This window comes from Lissotriton vulgaris, chromosome 7 (genome assembly GCF_964263255.1).
Source record: "Lissotriton vulgaris chromosome 7, aLisVul1.2, whole genome shotgun sequence".
Taxonomy (NCBI): Eukaryota; Metazoa; Chordata; class Amphibia; order Caudata; family Salamandridae; genus Lissotriton; species Lissotriton vulgaris.
The window spans coordinates 985205393-985223019 of NC_141695.1; positions in this window are offsets into that span (position 1 = coordinate 985205393).

Below are 17627 nucleotides of genomic sequence, written 5' to 3' on the forward strand. Positions count from 1 at the left end.
TTCTGATGCTAGCATTTATAAAACCTTAGAAATTCACTGAAAAAAGCACAGGTTTCACGGACGTTATAGTTAGTGGGACGATTCACTCGCACAGAACTAGTGAAATTTTGACGTTATAGTTAGTTCAGCTAACCATGACTCGCGCCAGTGCAATTCACTGCTGATGACGTCACATATTACGTCATTCATGACATGGTCAGTGACATCCAAGATGACATCACTGATGACATCTCAAATGACATCCCTGACGACATAATCCATTGACTGTGTGTTTCTTTAAAGTTTAAATATGTTTTATTTATATGCCAAGGTGTATTGAACAATACGTGGGTGCATAAGTGTCTGGATGGACGATTAAGTAGATGTGTGACTGACTGTATAGGTGAGTGATTAAACATGTCTTACTGAATGCATGGGTTAGTGACTAAACTGTGTGAATGTCTGCATCAGTCTATCTGTTGTTGTCCACATGGTAAAGTAATATGGAGTGGACCAAGCACTTCATCAGCTTTGTCTGTGTCATCAACAACATATATTGTACCCCAATTTGTTAGAGTGCAGCAGATGTGCATCAAGTGCAAAGCAATCTTGTACCATTGTGCGCAATCACTGAATGTTGTAGTAGTTGCAATTGAAGATCAACATTGTTAATTTAAAAAAAAAAAAATTTGCAATGACTTTCAAAATTGCATACTGTTTTGTAGCCTTTCACTGTTCTCTGTGTTAATTATTGCGTTGTTTTAAAGAAACATCCAAAAAATTCAAAAAAGAGTTGAAATAACACAAAAAAATACAAAAGAAAAAAAAGGGTTCTTTTTAGGACTGCCTATTTGGTTTAAAAATAGACAAATTTGTAAGTGTTGTATGAATGGTGGTAAGTGTAAAATATGGAGTAATGAATGGGCACTACATGCGTGTATGAATAGATGTATGGTGCCTTGGTGACTGCAGATGAACAAGTGTACTATCTGACTGATTACATAATTATGTGACTAACATTAGGAGATTGTAAGAGTGCACAGGTAGTGGGTGCTTAATTGATTACATGACTGCAGCAATACTGTCTGAGTGTTTTAAGGAGTGCATAAGTAATGCCAGGGTGCATGGAAGAATACATGTGTACTGTGTACGTGATTGGAGGAGTGCATGAGTAGTGACAGGGAGATAGCTGGACTGCATGGGTAGTGTTCAAGGGTTTGTAGCAGTGCATGAGTTAGTGCCTGGGTCATTGCATGAGTACATGGGTAGTGACTGGATGATTAGAGTGGTGCAAGGAGAGCGCATGGTGAATTTATAAGTGTTAGGGTGTTGGCTGAGTAATTGGATATGGATGTTTGTCAGAGTGCGTAGGTAGTAACAGGGAGATTCCTGGACTGCATAGGTAGTGCTAAAGGGATTGTACCAGTGCATGAGTTAGTACCTGGGTCATTGCATGAGTACATAGGTAGTGAATGAATGATGAGATTACTGCAAGGAGAGTGTATGGTGAATGTATAAGTGCTTGAGTTTTGGCACAGTGAGTGAATAAGTATATGGGGCTGGCTGGTGATTTCAGGAATGCATGGGTAGTGACAGGGAGATTGCTGGACTGCATGGGTAGTGCTCATGAGATTGTAGCAGTGTATGTGTTAGTGCCTGGGTCATTGCAAAAGTACATGGGTAGTGACTGGATGAATAGAGTACTGTGAGGAGAGTGCATGGTGTATTTATAAGTGCTTGAGTTTATGGGACTGGCTGGGTGATTGGAGGAGTGCATGGGTAGTGACAGGGAGATTGCTGGACTGCATGGGTAGTGCTCACGAGATTTTAGAAGTGTATGTGTTGGTGCCTGGGTCATTGCAAAAGTACATGGGTAGTGACTGGATGATTAGAGTATTGTGATGAGAGTGCATGGTGAATTTATCAGTGCTTGGGTTTTGGCAGAGAGATTAGCTAAGTACATGGGGCTGGCTGGGTGAATGGAGGAGTGCATGGGTAGTGACAGGGAGATTGCTGGACTACATGTGTAGTGCTCACAAGATTGTAGCAGTGCATGAGTTAATGTCTGGGTCATTGTATAAGTACATGGGTAGTGACTGGATGATTAGAGTACTACAAGGAGTGTGGATAGTGAATTTATAAGTGCTTGGATTTTTTGTGCAGCAATTAGATAAGGACATGGCACTGGCTGGGTGATTGGAGGAGTGCATAAGTAGTAACAGGGAGATGACTTGACTGCATAGGTAGTGTTCAAAGGATTGTAGCAGTGCATGAGTTAGCACCTGGGTCATTGCATAAGAGCATGGATGATTAGAGTACTACAAGGAGAGTGCATTGTGAATTTATAAGTGCCCGGGTTTTGGTGCAGTGACTGGATAAGGACATGGGACTGGCTGGGTCATTGGAGGAGTGCATAGGTAGTAACATAGAGATTACTGTACTGCATAGGTAGAGCTCAAGGGATTGTAGCAGTGGATGAGTTAGTGCCTGGGTCATTGCATGAGTGTGTGGGTAGTGCATGGATACTAACTGGGTGATTGCAGAATACGGAATCAGTTAATCTTTACTCATGAGGTTTTAAAATCACACATTCACTACCTGTGCACTCCTGTAATTGGTGAGGCACCTCTCAAAAGTTCACTAAGCATACATACAACTGTATAAATAGAATCTGAACACATAGATAAGTCATTACATACAATCTAGTTAGGTAGATAAGTACAACATGCCAGAAAGGGTAATATGTGTTGGTTTCATTTTGAGTTACATCCTGACCATTCAATCTACCAATATGTGACATCATTAAACTATACCTTTGAACAGAGTAAAGAAAGAACGGTAATTAACAACACATTTTATGAGCATTTTAAAACCACACTTTTATGATACATCTTCGGCTTTGTATCTAAAATTATGTGGCATCATTCAACTATACCTTTGCTTAGACTACAAAAAGAAGCCTGAATAACAGCACCTTATTTCACCATTCTATCTTTAAATATACGGCATCATTTAACTTCACCTTCTATACAAACTAATATCAGAAACCTAATTAATAACACCTTATATGACCATCTTTCAAACAGCAAAGTTGTGTTGCATCTTTAACAAAGTATCTATAATTATGCAGTATCATTCAACTATACCTTTGTACAGAGAAGAAAAATGAATGCTAATAAACTACACCTTATATGAACATCTTTCAAACTACACATTAGTACTGCATCTTCAACCAACTATCTAAAAATATTCAGCATCATTCAATTATACCTTTGAACAGACTTAAAAAAACAAGCTTAATTAATTACATCAGTAATCATCTTTATAAAGACAGACTCTTTTGTAAACAATATTCAAGTACAATGAAACTAATCCCAATATATATCTCTACATTTAATAATATAGTTCAAACAACACAGTTTTAGAATATTGTCAAATCTTTTTTAAATAAACCTCAAAAATATATAACTCACCTTGCAAATAAATGTGTTGAATGAAACATCTCACACACTGAGACAGGATTTTCTATTACACACAGTCAATATAAATCACCAGACTCTGCAAGGTAAAAACAGTAATGGCAGGCATTCCCTCTTTTTTTCCATACATATACACATAAGCAACAAATGACATTGCTTCCCAAATTGTAATTCAAATTTCTATTGGTCACAGATAATAACCCTTATCAACTGACTGCTTTACCCCTTCTGCTTAATGCCAGTTTCCATAGCACCAGCTCATGCAACATTCAACTTAACTGACAGGTCACAAGTTCACAATATTTTCAAGTTCACCACATAATGTTGCAAATGGAAACAGTAGGTGTGGTTGGCTTTGCATAATATGACCGTATCCTTTCTACTGTACATTTTTTACTAACCAATAAGAAACTTGCTTTTTAAACAAAGTACATTTCTCCTATTTTTGAATGTACAATGATTTTAAACAGCTAATTAATTATCTTCTTTCTTAAAACAGCATCTTCTCCACCATTTTAGATACCTCTCATTCTACCAACTGACTACCTCAGCCACAGACATCTTTTGATAACCTACAGGCATCCCTTTCTGTGTGGATTGTTGGGCACTGCTATGTACTCTGGTACAAAAGGAATGCTGAACACAGAGGTATTGACAAAGACCTAGCATTGAAAAAAATGTAGACATACAATGGATCAATCAATCAATCAAAGAAATTTATAGAGCGCACTACCTACCCGTAGGGTCTTGAGGCGCTTGGGGGGGGGGATGGATTGGGCAGAGAGGATTAAAGTGGCACCAATTTATGTCTTTGATTAAAACACTTTTACATCTCCAAGCCCCTGACCTCATGATTGTGCACTGTGGTGGCAATGACCTAGGCACATTGACTGGGGTACATCTGAAATTGATAATGAAGGATACCTTTGCAGAATTGATGTTGCGGTCCCCCCAAAACTGTCTTTGTATACTCTCACATACGCAAAAGACAGAAATGGAACAGGTCCAATCAATTTTGTCCTAAGATTGTGAAAGCTAGAAAAATTTCACACTGGTACTATGAGACTTCTTACCATTCAAATAACCCTGCCAGCAGGTCTCTGTTTCAGCTTCCATTTCTGAGCTGGTAGTGGCTCATACATTTGTAGTTGATGGCAGCTCTCAACTGGAGGGCTGGAGAAAACTCCCATTGTTCATTATGACCATTGTACCTCCCACCACCATTACTACCAATGCTCTTTTCTGAATATTTCTTCCTAACGCTATTAGACACAACATATTCGGGGGTACTACCTCACAGTGAAGGGGAGATAACAATGATATGAGTAGTCTCTGAAATTATGTCCTATTGTAAAAAAATGTGTATTCTTCACCATGATAAATTGTTGGTGTTTATGTACCATAAATAAGATCTTTATTAAACAAAGGTGTCAATTATGCCTGTTTAAGGTGCCTTGTGCATGTCATTCGACTGTTTAGGCACAGAAATGTGTTAATTTAAAAACGGTGGAAAGGATTGATGGCCTGCATGGTTTATAGAATCAGCTGGAGTATGATGGAACAGGAAGAGTGCCATAAAGTGACAGTGCTACCGCCTGCCAATCTTGTAGTTCTTTAGTCTAGTTAGAGTTGGAAAAAACGCTCCGTTTTTGACAGAGGGGCCACAAATGACTCACTCGCCATGAACCTCTGACCTGATGGCTCGCCTACCACAAGGATACCAGGCCAGAATGAGGATTGCTCAGTCGCCGTTATGATGAAGTGCCTGCACTCGATTTCACAACCCTGGACAGCCATACAAGACGTGGTCCTGGGTAGTCCCAGTACACACTTCACGTCCTGTGCCTTTTGGTGAGATGTGTTGCTGCTGGTGTCATACTTTGTTTATGTGGTGGTTTTGAAGTCTTCATTAACGGGCACTGTTCAATGAGTTCTCTTGTTTTATACCATGCTGCAGTGACTGGCGGACGACCCGTGAACATATAAGCATTGGCACAGGAGAGACTGCACTAATATTTGTTCTCAAATCAGCCCAGTATGTTAAATTGAGGATGACAGGCAAAGCATTAACGTCACACACGTTAGATGTTTTAGAGACATAAACATTTATGTATATAGTTTACATCTTTTTGTATATTGGGACATTTCGTACCTCGATTGCCCAATTTCAATAATGATGCATTTAATTCTAAAATTAAATGTTACTTACCCATGTTTAGCAACAGTATGTTCATAATTGTAGAAAGGGATTATTTAAACTACTTTTACGATATAAAAGAATACTTTGTCACTGCCGAGTCCAGGTTTATCTCTCTCACTCTAATTGCAGAAGAGCTGCTATTGTGGTGGATTACACTGACATATGAATCCCTGCTGTGGAATAATGGCATCTGTCTGGAACAGGAGTAAGTGCACCAGGAGCTTGGAACTATTTGTTTTGTATAACTATGAGAATTACCTTCATTTTTACTAAAGATAGCAGGGAGCCAAATGATTATAAAGCATATTTTGCCTTCAATGGTCAATTTTCCCAATTAGACCCAGGTTACAGTGCAGGTCATATTTTAATGAAACAATCTGGTTCCCTCCTGTCTATCTCCTAAAGGGTTATTCACAAAGGGTTACAACTTTGCGCTGCACACACAAACTTTTATATTCGTGAATTCACACAATGCTTTTCGTCAAATTGGCGATGTGAAAGCCAGGTCAAAACGGTAATAAATAGTCCCGTTAATATGGTCCAGGTGTAGGTAATATGAGTTTGAAATGTTTTGAGAATTAGTGAAAAATCTATTAAATAGCCAGATTTTATTGTGAGAACGTATCATCCAAGCCAAACATTATTTATTATTTGGGCACTGAACCCCCTTTATCCGTCAAGTGTTTCGCTTGCCCCAAAGTCATTTTTATTCTTAATACCGCAGAAAGTTTTCAGAGCTATGGTGCCTTCTCCCAGACCAGTCACCAGGAGCACCGCAGCATATCTGCCTTATGTGGGAACGACCAGAATTCCTCTGCAGACCAGTTCCTAAGAGTGATCATAGCCATGATACTGTGATGGACCAGCATCTCTGATTTAGAGGGTATGAAGAACAGGAGCCTTTAAGCCTGGCCTTAAATCCTTGCTTAGCTACTTTAGAAAGAAAGCAGAAAAATTGGGTGAAGCAACTACCTGGGACCAACTACTTTAACACCAGAGGCCGTATTATACATTGTGCACAGGCAGTGCAAGTGGCTTGTGTGCCAAGTTTTGTGCCCCTGGGCACAATGGTATTACAGAAAGGTTCGCAGATGCTTCTGTGTCTTCTTCTGTAATACTGATAATGCTGGTGCACACGTAGCACCAGTGCTATCATCAGAGAGTGTTTCCTTATTTGCATGGGGCCCTTACCCTAGTCAAATGATGAGTATCTGTGCTGTTTTACTGATGTGGGCGCAGAAGCACGAATACCTTTAGGATGCACACTAAAAGTGCACAACAAAAAGGCAGCACATTCTCAGTGTGCGTCTTAAAGGCAGCCCGCTGGGGCGAGAAAAGGGATCCTAGGGACCCCCTCAGACATCCCCATGCAACCGGGTGCCGTCACTCACTGCACCCACCTGCAGGGGATCTCGCTCGCCTCTTGAATGTGCAGGAAGCATGCCACTTGTATTTTGAACCACAGTGTGGTTTTGAAGCAGCCACTCCGTATTTCACTTGAATGCGCTGTCCCTGGTGCACCGCAAGTTCTAGCCTGCCCTGGGGGCCCAGTACTACTGATAGTGTTGTTGCACATGTAGCACTAGTGCTATCATGAGAGGGCCTTCCCTCATTTGCATGGGAGCATGGCCCCATTCAAACAAGGGAATCAATTTGCCTCTGTACCTGCGCTGTATTACTGCTGTGCGCACCCGAAGCACACAGGACTTTAGGATACGCACTAAAAGTGAATCACAAAAAGATGCCACACTCTCAATGGAACTCCTAAAGGCAGCATACTGGGGGGAGAAAAGCGGTCCTATGGATCATCCCAGATATCCCCCTGCAACTGGTTACAGTCCCTCACTGCACCCGCCTGCAAGGGGATCTCGCTCCCCTCTTGAAAGTGCAGAGAGCATGCCACCTTCACTTTGAAACATGGCATGGCTTTGAAGTAGCGCTCCATATTTCACTTGAATGTGCTGCCCACAGAGCACAAATGTTTGAGGCTGCCCTGGGGCAGTGCAGTCTGCATAATAGGGCACACTTTCCCCTGTTTGAGTCATGCACGGTGCACCTTGCGAAAGATGTGCTGTGGCGCAAACAGGGAAAGTGATATAGATATATTCACTGAAAAAAACTCAGGTTTCAGGTCCGTTAAAGTTAGAAATTAGCATTTAAAAAACATTAGAAATTCACATAAAAAAAACATAGGTTTTAGGGGTCTTATAGTTAGCTAGACATTTCACTCATACAAAACCAGAGAAATTCCATTGTTATAGGTAGTTCAGCAAACTATAACTCGCGCCCCGCAATGCACTGCCCATGATGCCACATATTACATCATTCATGGCATGGTCAGTGACATCACTGATGACATCTCAAATGACATCACTGATGACATCACTGATGGCATCATCCAATGACTGTGCGTTTCTCTAAAGTTTAAATATGTTTTATATATATGCCAAGGTCCATTGAGGAATCAGTGGGTGTATGAGTGTCTGGTTGAAGGATTTACGAGGTGTGTGACTGACTGTATAAGTCACTGATTAAAAATATCTTACTGAATGCATGCATTAGTGACTAAACTGTGTGAATGTCAGTCTCAGTGTGTCTGTTATTGTGTAAGCTAGCACATGGGTTAATCAGTAGCTACATGACAGTTTATATTGGTTACTTATTGTTTGTATGAGTATTTGTAGCGGTGCCTGAGTGTGTGTGTGGGTGGGTTGGAGGCGTGTTACTCTGTGCATAGATGTGTGACTAGTTGATTCACTGGCTCTATGGGTTCAAGAGTGCATGTGGAAACAGCTCTATGACTGGGTGACTGTGTGTATGGGTGTGTTTGTGAGTGAATGGAGATCTCAGTGGGACAAGTAAGCAGCAACATATGTAAAAGGCAGTTTATGTGAGTGATGTTGTATATAAATAACTATATGTGACAGTGAGTGATTACGAGAGTGGCTGTATAAACGAGTGTGTCCTTGTATTATTCATTATATAAGAGAGTAAGTATGCACTACTATCTGCATAAATTAGTGAGGTGGTGTATGTATAACTGTATAGGTGAGTAAATGGGAGTGTCATTGATTCTTTACATGACTATCTAGGTCTGTGAGTAACTCCATGGATGAGTGGCGGTATGTAAATGTCTGAAGTATGAGTATGAGTACATATGATAGTGTTGTATTGAGGAGTGATTGCATGTAAAAGTGATTGTATGGGTGAATGAGTGAATGTGTGTGTAGACCTAAGAATCAATGAGTGGGTATGTACTAACTGGTATTGGTGTGTCTGGTTTCAAAAATGGCAGTCTATATTTTAGAATGGGTGTTTCAAAGGTTATATTAGGGTGTGAGGAGGTGCATCAGATTATCACGTGGATGATGTCATCAGTGATGTCATCAGTGATGCCATTTGAGATATCATCAGTGATGTCATCTGTGATGTCACTGACCATGCCTTAAATGATGTAATATGTGATGTCATGAGCAGTGCATTGCGGGGCGCAAGTTATAGTTACCCGAACTAACTAGAACAGTGGAATTTCTCTGGTTTTGTGTGAGTAAAATGTCCAACTAACTATAACGTCCCTGAAACCTATGGTTTTTTCAATGCAGTTTTAAGGTTTTTTAAATGCTAATTTCTAACTATAACGGGCCTGAAACCTGTGGCTTTTTCAGTGAATTTCAAAGGTTTTTTCAATGCTAATTACTAACTACAATGTCACTATAACCTATAATGTTTTTTAAGTAAATTTAAAAAACACGTGTATACTTTTTATAGTGAAAACGAAGTTAACAGTAGTCATTTATAACTTATACTTATGGCTCCTGGTTTTATGGTATTTCTTTTTTGGGCATTTCCGTCTGTATTTATCCATATTTGTATGTGCATTTACCCATATATATTTTGGGTTCTGTAAAAAATCAATCTGAAATGAGAATATTTCCACATTTATTTGTCTGATAAATATGCACTCATGCAGGAAGGACTGACCGTTTTCAGTCATATAAGCACTCTTAGATGATAAACTATACACAACCTTGATATTAAAATTTGTGTTTTCTTATACAAGCATATATATTGCTCTTTAAAGCTCTTTACTAAAATACTTGAATTGTTTTAACCCTTTTACTTTTAGAATGACACACCTATTGGCCTGGTAATCATCAATAACAGAATTTAGAATCGCTCAAAAAATAATGCATTTTCCGTTTTTATCCGCATTTTAAAATCTATACAGAAAGGAGATAGGTGCACCGGGGGATAGGAGCTCACCTCCTCTCACTGCACCCGCCGCTGCTCTCCTTCTGCTCACTGCTCACCGCGGCTGCACTCCTCCGGTTGCGGGACCTGCTGCTACTCTCCTCGGCTTGCAGCTCCCACGAGCTCCTCCGGCCGCGGGACCCACCTCTCGTAGCTCCGGCTCCAGCAGCTGCTTTCCTCAACTCCTCCACTCTGTTACTGCAACAGCCTGTCACTCCCGGAAAAGGCTTCTCGGCAAAACCTGACAATATCGTCTTGTCTAAGAGCCGTCCTCAGCCGTCCTCAGCCCTCAGCCCTCAGCGGCAGCCCTCAGCTGACAGTCTACCACCGAGCCGGGCCGTTCCAAGCCGCTATCAAGCTGCTGCCGGGACGTTGCTGATGACGGGCCGAGCTGACCTGAGCTGAGTTACTGCCCGGGCCAGGCCGGGCCGGGGCAGTGGTTGTATGCAGATTCCGCCGCGCTCCCCGGTCACCTTGTGGGGGCACAGCGCTCGGCTTGCTTACTTGCTGCTTCAACCTGATTCAGCAATGGCGATTCGGCTCTCCGGCGTACAGAAAGGAAAAAAATACTTTTCTGTCTTATTTATCTGTAAAAATCAGTACAAAACAGAAAACAATGAGCCCTACTTATAATTTAACAATGTTTTCAACTTAATTTGCAGTAATTAACATATAAGAGTAGTGAAAGTATGACGCAGCACATATAATATCTGACTTTGAACAACAGCGCACACAGTTTGATTCCCGACTCCAGCAGCATCGTAGCCCACCACTATGTCACTGTGAGTAACACCTTGTTTAATCTTCCCAACGCCCCCAAGCACCGGCACACCTTTCCGGGGGTAGCTTTACGCTTTACAAATGCTGGCATTTTTTTAATTTAACAGCATAGTGATGACAAATATTAGCACGTTTTTTTTTCTTCTATTGTGAACAATATTTTTTATGTCTTTATTTTAGATATTTTTAATCATGAGACTGCAAATGACACAGTTTACCGTGTAACAGTTTTTAAACTCTCCAACTTATGTAGATATTAAGGACGTTATATGTGTAACAATGGAGATCAAAACCTTTACAGATTCACAGTTTGTAACTTTTCGCGTGCACAAGTTAAACAGTTAAAACGTGAGCACGTGTAAACTGTAAAACGTGACATCTAAATGGGCGGAGCCGTATCTTCCTTCCATAGACAACTCAATAACAAAAAACTATACAAACCACACCCGTTGTGCGACTTGTTTTGTTTTCGCGAGTTATTTATACGTGTCCATTCTGTGATGCAGGTTCCATTTTCTAGCGTTGTATTCTTGTTTTGCATTGTTGTAAGTTGTTTGATTATGGCATATTAGATATTTATAATACGTAGCTATTTGTCTATATTTAAACATTTACATGTAGAAAAAATGTTATTGCATATTTTTTGCCTTTTTTTCTGTACGTCAGCAGCTTGTTTTCAGAAACAGACAGATTACAGCAAACATTGCTTCTTTTCTGGCTCTGTTGAGCTCATATACTGTGACTTTGTATATTATAATATTGACTCTGTACTTGACCTCAGAGGTGTTGGTGACCCATCGGCGCAAACCCAAAACATTTACAATTAAAGTCACCACCTTCCAGTTGTTAGTCTGTTTTCCCCTGGGGATCATATACTGTCAATCTAATATGAACAGTCATGTTGATCTCAGAGGAGTTTGTGACCCGTTGGCACAAAGATTAAAGATATATAAGCAACATGATCAGCTTCTGGATTTTAGTCTGTTCCCCCCCTTTTGATCATATACTGTGAATATGCATGTTATAATTTTTAAGGTACAATGATCTCAGAGGAGTTTATCACCTGTCGCCACAAACATTAAACTTTTCGATTTCCCGGAAAAAAAGAAGCTTAGAAAATAATTACTGCTCGAAAGCATTTCGTTATGGATCTTCTGTTCTATTCATAACTTTATTTTCCTTTTCTTTTTTGTGTAACAATGGTGTCATTCATTACATTGTAATAGACCGTCCCATTGTTACAGAGGAGGAATTGGAGATTTGTCGGCGCCACTTGTAATACAGCTTACTAACCTTTATATCTTACATGATTAGATATTTTTTCAGTGAGCATATTTTACGAAATTGCAGTCTAAAAAATGTTTGCTTTCATACTTTGTTGCTTTAAATATTTGATAAACCCTACATTTCTGAATGATATTTTGTCATTTCCATTTTTCTCAGTTGCGGTTCCTATTCACCTTCTCCCTATAGAATATATAGGACACGTACTGTATATTATATTAGTACTATCCGATATATTCTTAAATGAGTATGTGATTTGTTAGCGGAACAGTGTGAAATCTCTTAGCACTATCACAGAAAGTTCCCAAATTCAACAAGACACAAATCTGAAAAATGATAATGCATATATTTCAATCTAATATGAAGTCATTTGTGTTTAACAGTTTTTTACTTGTTCTTCTGACTTCAGATAATGTAGTGCGAGAGTGTTTCTGGTAGCACTTCTTTTCTACTTTTTCTAAAAGTAACTGATGCCCTATTATATTATCAAGAATATGGGGCAACACTTTTACAGTGTATAGGAGAAAAAAGGAGGGTGTGGACACGCTTAACTGATATTTTATGAAATTCCATTTTTATTTGTCACCCCGTTAATATATACAGCGTCAGTTTCCGGAAGAAAGTTTATTTGTAACTGCTAAATAAAAACTGTTTCAAACCTAGACTGAAATTTCTGCTGCGCAACCGCACCTCCCCGTCAGAAAAGTAAAAACCACATTATAAGTAAATAAGTAAATAGTGCTCCTGGGGAGTATCCCATACGCAAACTTGATAAAAAGAAGACTGCAAGACACTGTTATTTTTCTGCCATGATTTGTACAACTCACTGCAATTATATAAATGGCCCTTAAAATATATCAAAAACAATTTTTACCTTCACAATCCCTGTCCATCACCTTGTGACCACTGTACAGAGTTAATAGTGTTGCTATCCTCCCCTCTACTACTTTCTTTTCCCTTACTCCTTTGGAAGTGCATCACAAAATGACTGACAACAGTGAACCATTCCCATCCAATAAGGAGCAAACTTGTGCTCAAAACACTTGAGCCAATAAAATGTCCATGTTGTTCTGCAGAGGAGGAGGAAATGGCTGCCAACACTTCTACTTTTAATGCTTCACAGCCAATGAACATTAAGCTTCGGAAGGTCCCGCTTAGAACACGTTGCAACCAACCAACATGAAGCTCTGGAAGCTCCTCCTTAGTACATGTCAGCCAATCAGATGTCCCTCCTACTCCGCGGAGGAAAAGGGAAAACCTAGCAACATTTCTACTTACAATAGTTCGTAACCAATCAACATTAAGCTCAGGAAAGTCCTTGTTGTAAATAAGATGTTGATAGATGACAGGATACTTCTAGTTGATTACATGTAGATTTATTGTAGGACACAGCTGAGTACAAACCTCGCCAGCTGACCAGACCTTCACCTGACACAGGTAGAACACTCTGGTACAAGTTAGAACACTTAAAGGTATTCTGGGAGACTGAGAAGGTGAAAACACTAAGGAAGGGCTAATGACTACAGTCCTCCTTACACCATGTGAGCCAATTAGATGTTCTTGCTACTCTGCGCAGGAGAAGTGAATGGCAGGAAACACTTATACTTTCGATGGTTCACATTCAATGAACATTAAGCTTGTTGTTGGAACAGCTCAGCCAATTAAATGTTCATTTTGTTCCACACACATATACTGAACACGCCCTCCCACATATTAATATATTTCCTGTAACAAAGTGACTCTATCCGCAACAAAAGTGAACTCTGCATAATAAATAAACATTATTCACATTATATGAAAACAAAGTCTCAATACGGCGCATTGTTGTTTTCCCTGCACCCCCCTCCCAACATGAGTGAAGCCCCAGTAGGTAGTTATAGTTAGGACCTTGTTTCTGAAAGTGTTTTTCTTTTCCCAATACCTTTGGCGTTGGTTGTCGAATCTTCACCAAATTTTCAAAACTAGTGGGGCGCTTCTGTAAGCTCCTGTCTTGAAAGGTTTGTTGTAAAATGTTAAGCGGGAAAAAAGGGGGGTCACAAAACACAATTTCCCTATGTTATTTTCCATTGGAAACTTTGGACAAAGCTACAGCCCGAACTGCTGAACGGAATTACTCCAAATTTGGCAAAAAGGTAGCCCTCGGTTCAGAACGAACCCTTTTTGATAAGTGGTGTATATCCGTTCAGTAGTTCCTGAGAAATTACAAAAAGAAAAAGATTTGATATCTGAGGCAGCGGTGGGTTTGCAAACCCTCCCAGGCATGAGCTCCACTTTGATTGGCTGCCAACACTCCAAACCAGGACATGTTGGCAGCCATCTTGTAACTCAGTAACCAAGTCACGAGAAAAAAGTAAACAAAAAGGATGAAAAACAAAAAAAGGAAGCAGGGTAGAAACACCCTGACCACCTAGGCCTGCTCAGGGGGTCCCATAGGTTCCTCCAAGGCCAACAAAAAGCTTTTTTTTAAATATTTTTTTGCCGCAAATCACGCAGGGTCTGCGAATCCGGCCGAAGGTTTTTTTTAAAATTAAGCTGGGTCTCCAGCGCTTCATTTGTTAAAAATCCCCCGGGTGGGCCTGGTCCCGGGTGCATGCCAAATAATGGTGTGGGGGGCCTCACAGCCCGGGGACCGCCACCTCCCCAGGGCTTTAATTAAATTATGGGGGGGCCTTGCGGGGGCCTTATTCCAGCCTGGTTGCATTCCTTGCCATTCCTCGCAAGGGAGTGAGAGCACCAGTAGATCTAGAAAGGGGGTGGAGGCACTAATGGAATTTTTCAGCCAGGCCACTGGCTATTTGGCTGGAGCAATGTACCTGGTGGTCATTGGACAGTGAGGTGTGGTGCCCTGCTAAGAGTTAACATAGCGACTGCTCTCATGCTTTACCAGTTGGAATTTTTACGGTTGAAAGCGCAAACAACTTCATTGGGGAAGAACTGCTGTGGCACGGTCCGAGCTTCTCCCACTGAGTGTGCTCTGCTTGCAAACAGTGCTCACACTTGGAGACAGAACTGCAGTCACAAGAAAGCAGCAATCTCGCGTGGGTCTGCCAGGCTCTGCAGCCTCCATCTGTGGAGTGCAGCAGCCATGCAGCTCTTATAAGGCCCACCTTGGTAATGCAATCTGATTTGACTAAATCCCTTCAATTCTTTTACTACGGACATAAATGAAACATGCACATGTACCTGTTGTCACCATCATAAAAGACATATCCAGTGTAAAAAGACCTGCAAATTGAAATAAAAACGATAACTGTATCAAGTATGTTTGTATGAAAACCCAAGTTTGGACATATGTATTAAACTTACAATCACCGACATCCAGAGAATGCTATCTTCGGCACGAGTGTCCTGAGCAACACCCCCCTCTACGATAGCATTGCCTTCATTGCCCTCAGGTCCACAGACAAAAGGACCGTCCCTTACATTTTTTTCGAGTAAAAGTCAATGACATCTAATGAACAGTCCTTTTAGACACGTAGAGTTGCAAAATCTGTGTCTGGGGTGATCTGTTCTGTGTGTTGCATCAAGATACACTTTCTTTTGTAGGCTAATACAGAGAACATCAGTCGGTTTAAGGTAATTACTCTTTAGAAGATTTATTGATGAACTCTCCCACCTCCATTGCTTAGCCGCATACAACCTGGCATAGCAGACGTAAAATACTTAAAGGGGAAGGGAACTTTACTTGCCCGATAACTTAACCTCATATATTGGATTACCAGGGTTATTATATTTTACATATGCTTTTAAGTCTGCAATAGCAAGAATAAGATGAGCCTTCTATTTTAGGTTTCATGAAAAATTGACTTTCAATTTTGAAGTCCCAGAGGCATTCGTAGATCACTCATGTAGGCGAGCTGTCTGGTGTGGTGCTGGTTTACCGGGGTTACTTTTGGTGCCTGCACTGGTGGTGCCTGGTCAAGCTGGTTTGTGTTGGGCCATATCAACAAATCCACTGATTTCAGAGAGTGCTGGTGAAGATGCTGTGGATATGCGGGTAATAATTGTGGTGTCCGTTCTGGGGGTCAAAAACTGGCCCGGTTTGGGGTTTCTGTACTGATTGTGGGTTGGCGGCTTTCTTCTATCGCTGTCAGCATTGGTTTCTGTCTGGTGTGGAAGGTTCAAGGCAGGTGTGTCTGTGCTATTCTTGGTGCTCGTGTCTGCACTGAGTGGCTGTGCTTGTGCGTTCGGGTGTTCATGTTATTGCCTGTGCTAATCTTGCAGTTCATGTCGGCGAGTGTGTCTCTGTCTGGTTTAACTGAGCTTGCTTATCTACCAGTCTACGGCTTCTTCCTTCAGGTGGACACATCCACTGCAAATGGCTCCTTGGAGGGTCTCATGTGGCTTTTTTGCCTGGTCTAGTCTGCAAGGAGTAAAGAAGAACAAAATCTAGAAGCCTATATTAAAAATGGTCAGTTATTTTACCGATCTCTTGGTAGGATAGCAAAAGACAACACATTATTTATTGGTTCGGTACAGGAAGGAGCTCACAGAATTACTGCTGCTAAACCTGTCTCGGAACCAGAGCAAACTGAACGGTGAGATACACAGAGGTGCAAATCTCCTAGCTTGGGGGACATCTGTTCTGTACTGACCTCCGCAAACTCACTCGGATATGCATTAGAATGTATATCGTGAAGTTATCTGTGCTTCTATCAAGAAAATATATGTGAAATAGAGACACATGGATACAAGTCATGACAGATAAATAAATATAAAATACAAATGATGAGCGGCAAGCGTAATATAACAGGAAAAACGAGCAATGATAATAAAGGAAGTACAAAAGGGACAAAGGTAGGAAGAATTGAATGAACTAATCAGGCATTTACAAGCGCAGACACTGAAGAAATTTTAAATCAAGGAAAACACGTAAGAATACAAAAAGCAGATCGAACGTCTTCCAGTCATACAGTTAAAATTGATGTCATTAGCTTCTCTTGCTTGCCTTCCATTTTTATTTCAGTGGCACAGCATGATTGATATAGAGGAGCCTCCAGGCATATTTATTTGCATTTTTTAGGAGAGAGTAGGAATACATAAATGCACAAACATTTAAACATAAACACATACAGGCCACGATCAGACCCGCCGACATTATACATTTTCCACCATGTGGGCGTGCAAGGGTGGGGGGCGTTGAGAGGGGGCGGTGTGATAGACAATGGAGTTGTGGGCCACGTCACTGTCTAATGAGGTACACTCCCTCCCCCGCTGCAAGAACGTAATCATGCAGAGGAACTTCCTATGCCCTAGAAAGGTGTTCAGTTCAGTGGTGCAGAGTATTCACACCGGAGCTGGGAACCTATTTTGAGCAAAGGGTTTCAGCTCACCATGTGAGTGTGCCTCTTTATCAGTCTGCTATGAGATAATGTATGAAACCGTGTGTCACAAGGTGACACCATATGATCATGTGGCAGGCCTGGACAGGTTGATGCCATGTGTCACATAGTTTCAAGCACGGCCACATAGTGAACAGCCAGGAGCATACAGTGAGCTGGAAACTGGTTTCAAGATCTGGTGTGAACGTACTGCACCACTGGGCTCCAGTTAACACCTCCAAAGGATGTGGGAGTTGGTGCCAGTAGAGTTACCTATTGGTATGGGGGTAGAGTAGCTGTGTCTGTTTAGGCACAACAGCACCTTCAAAGCCA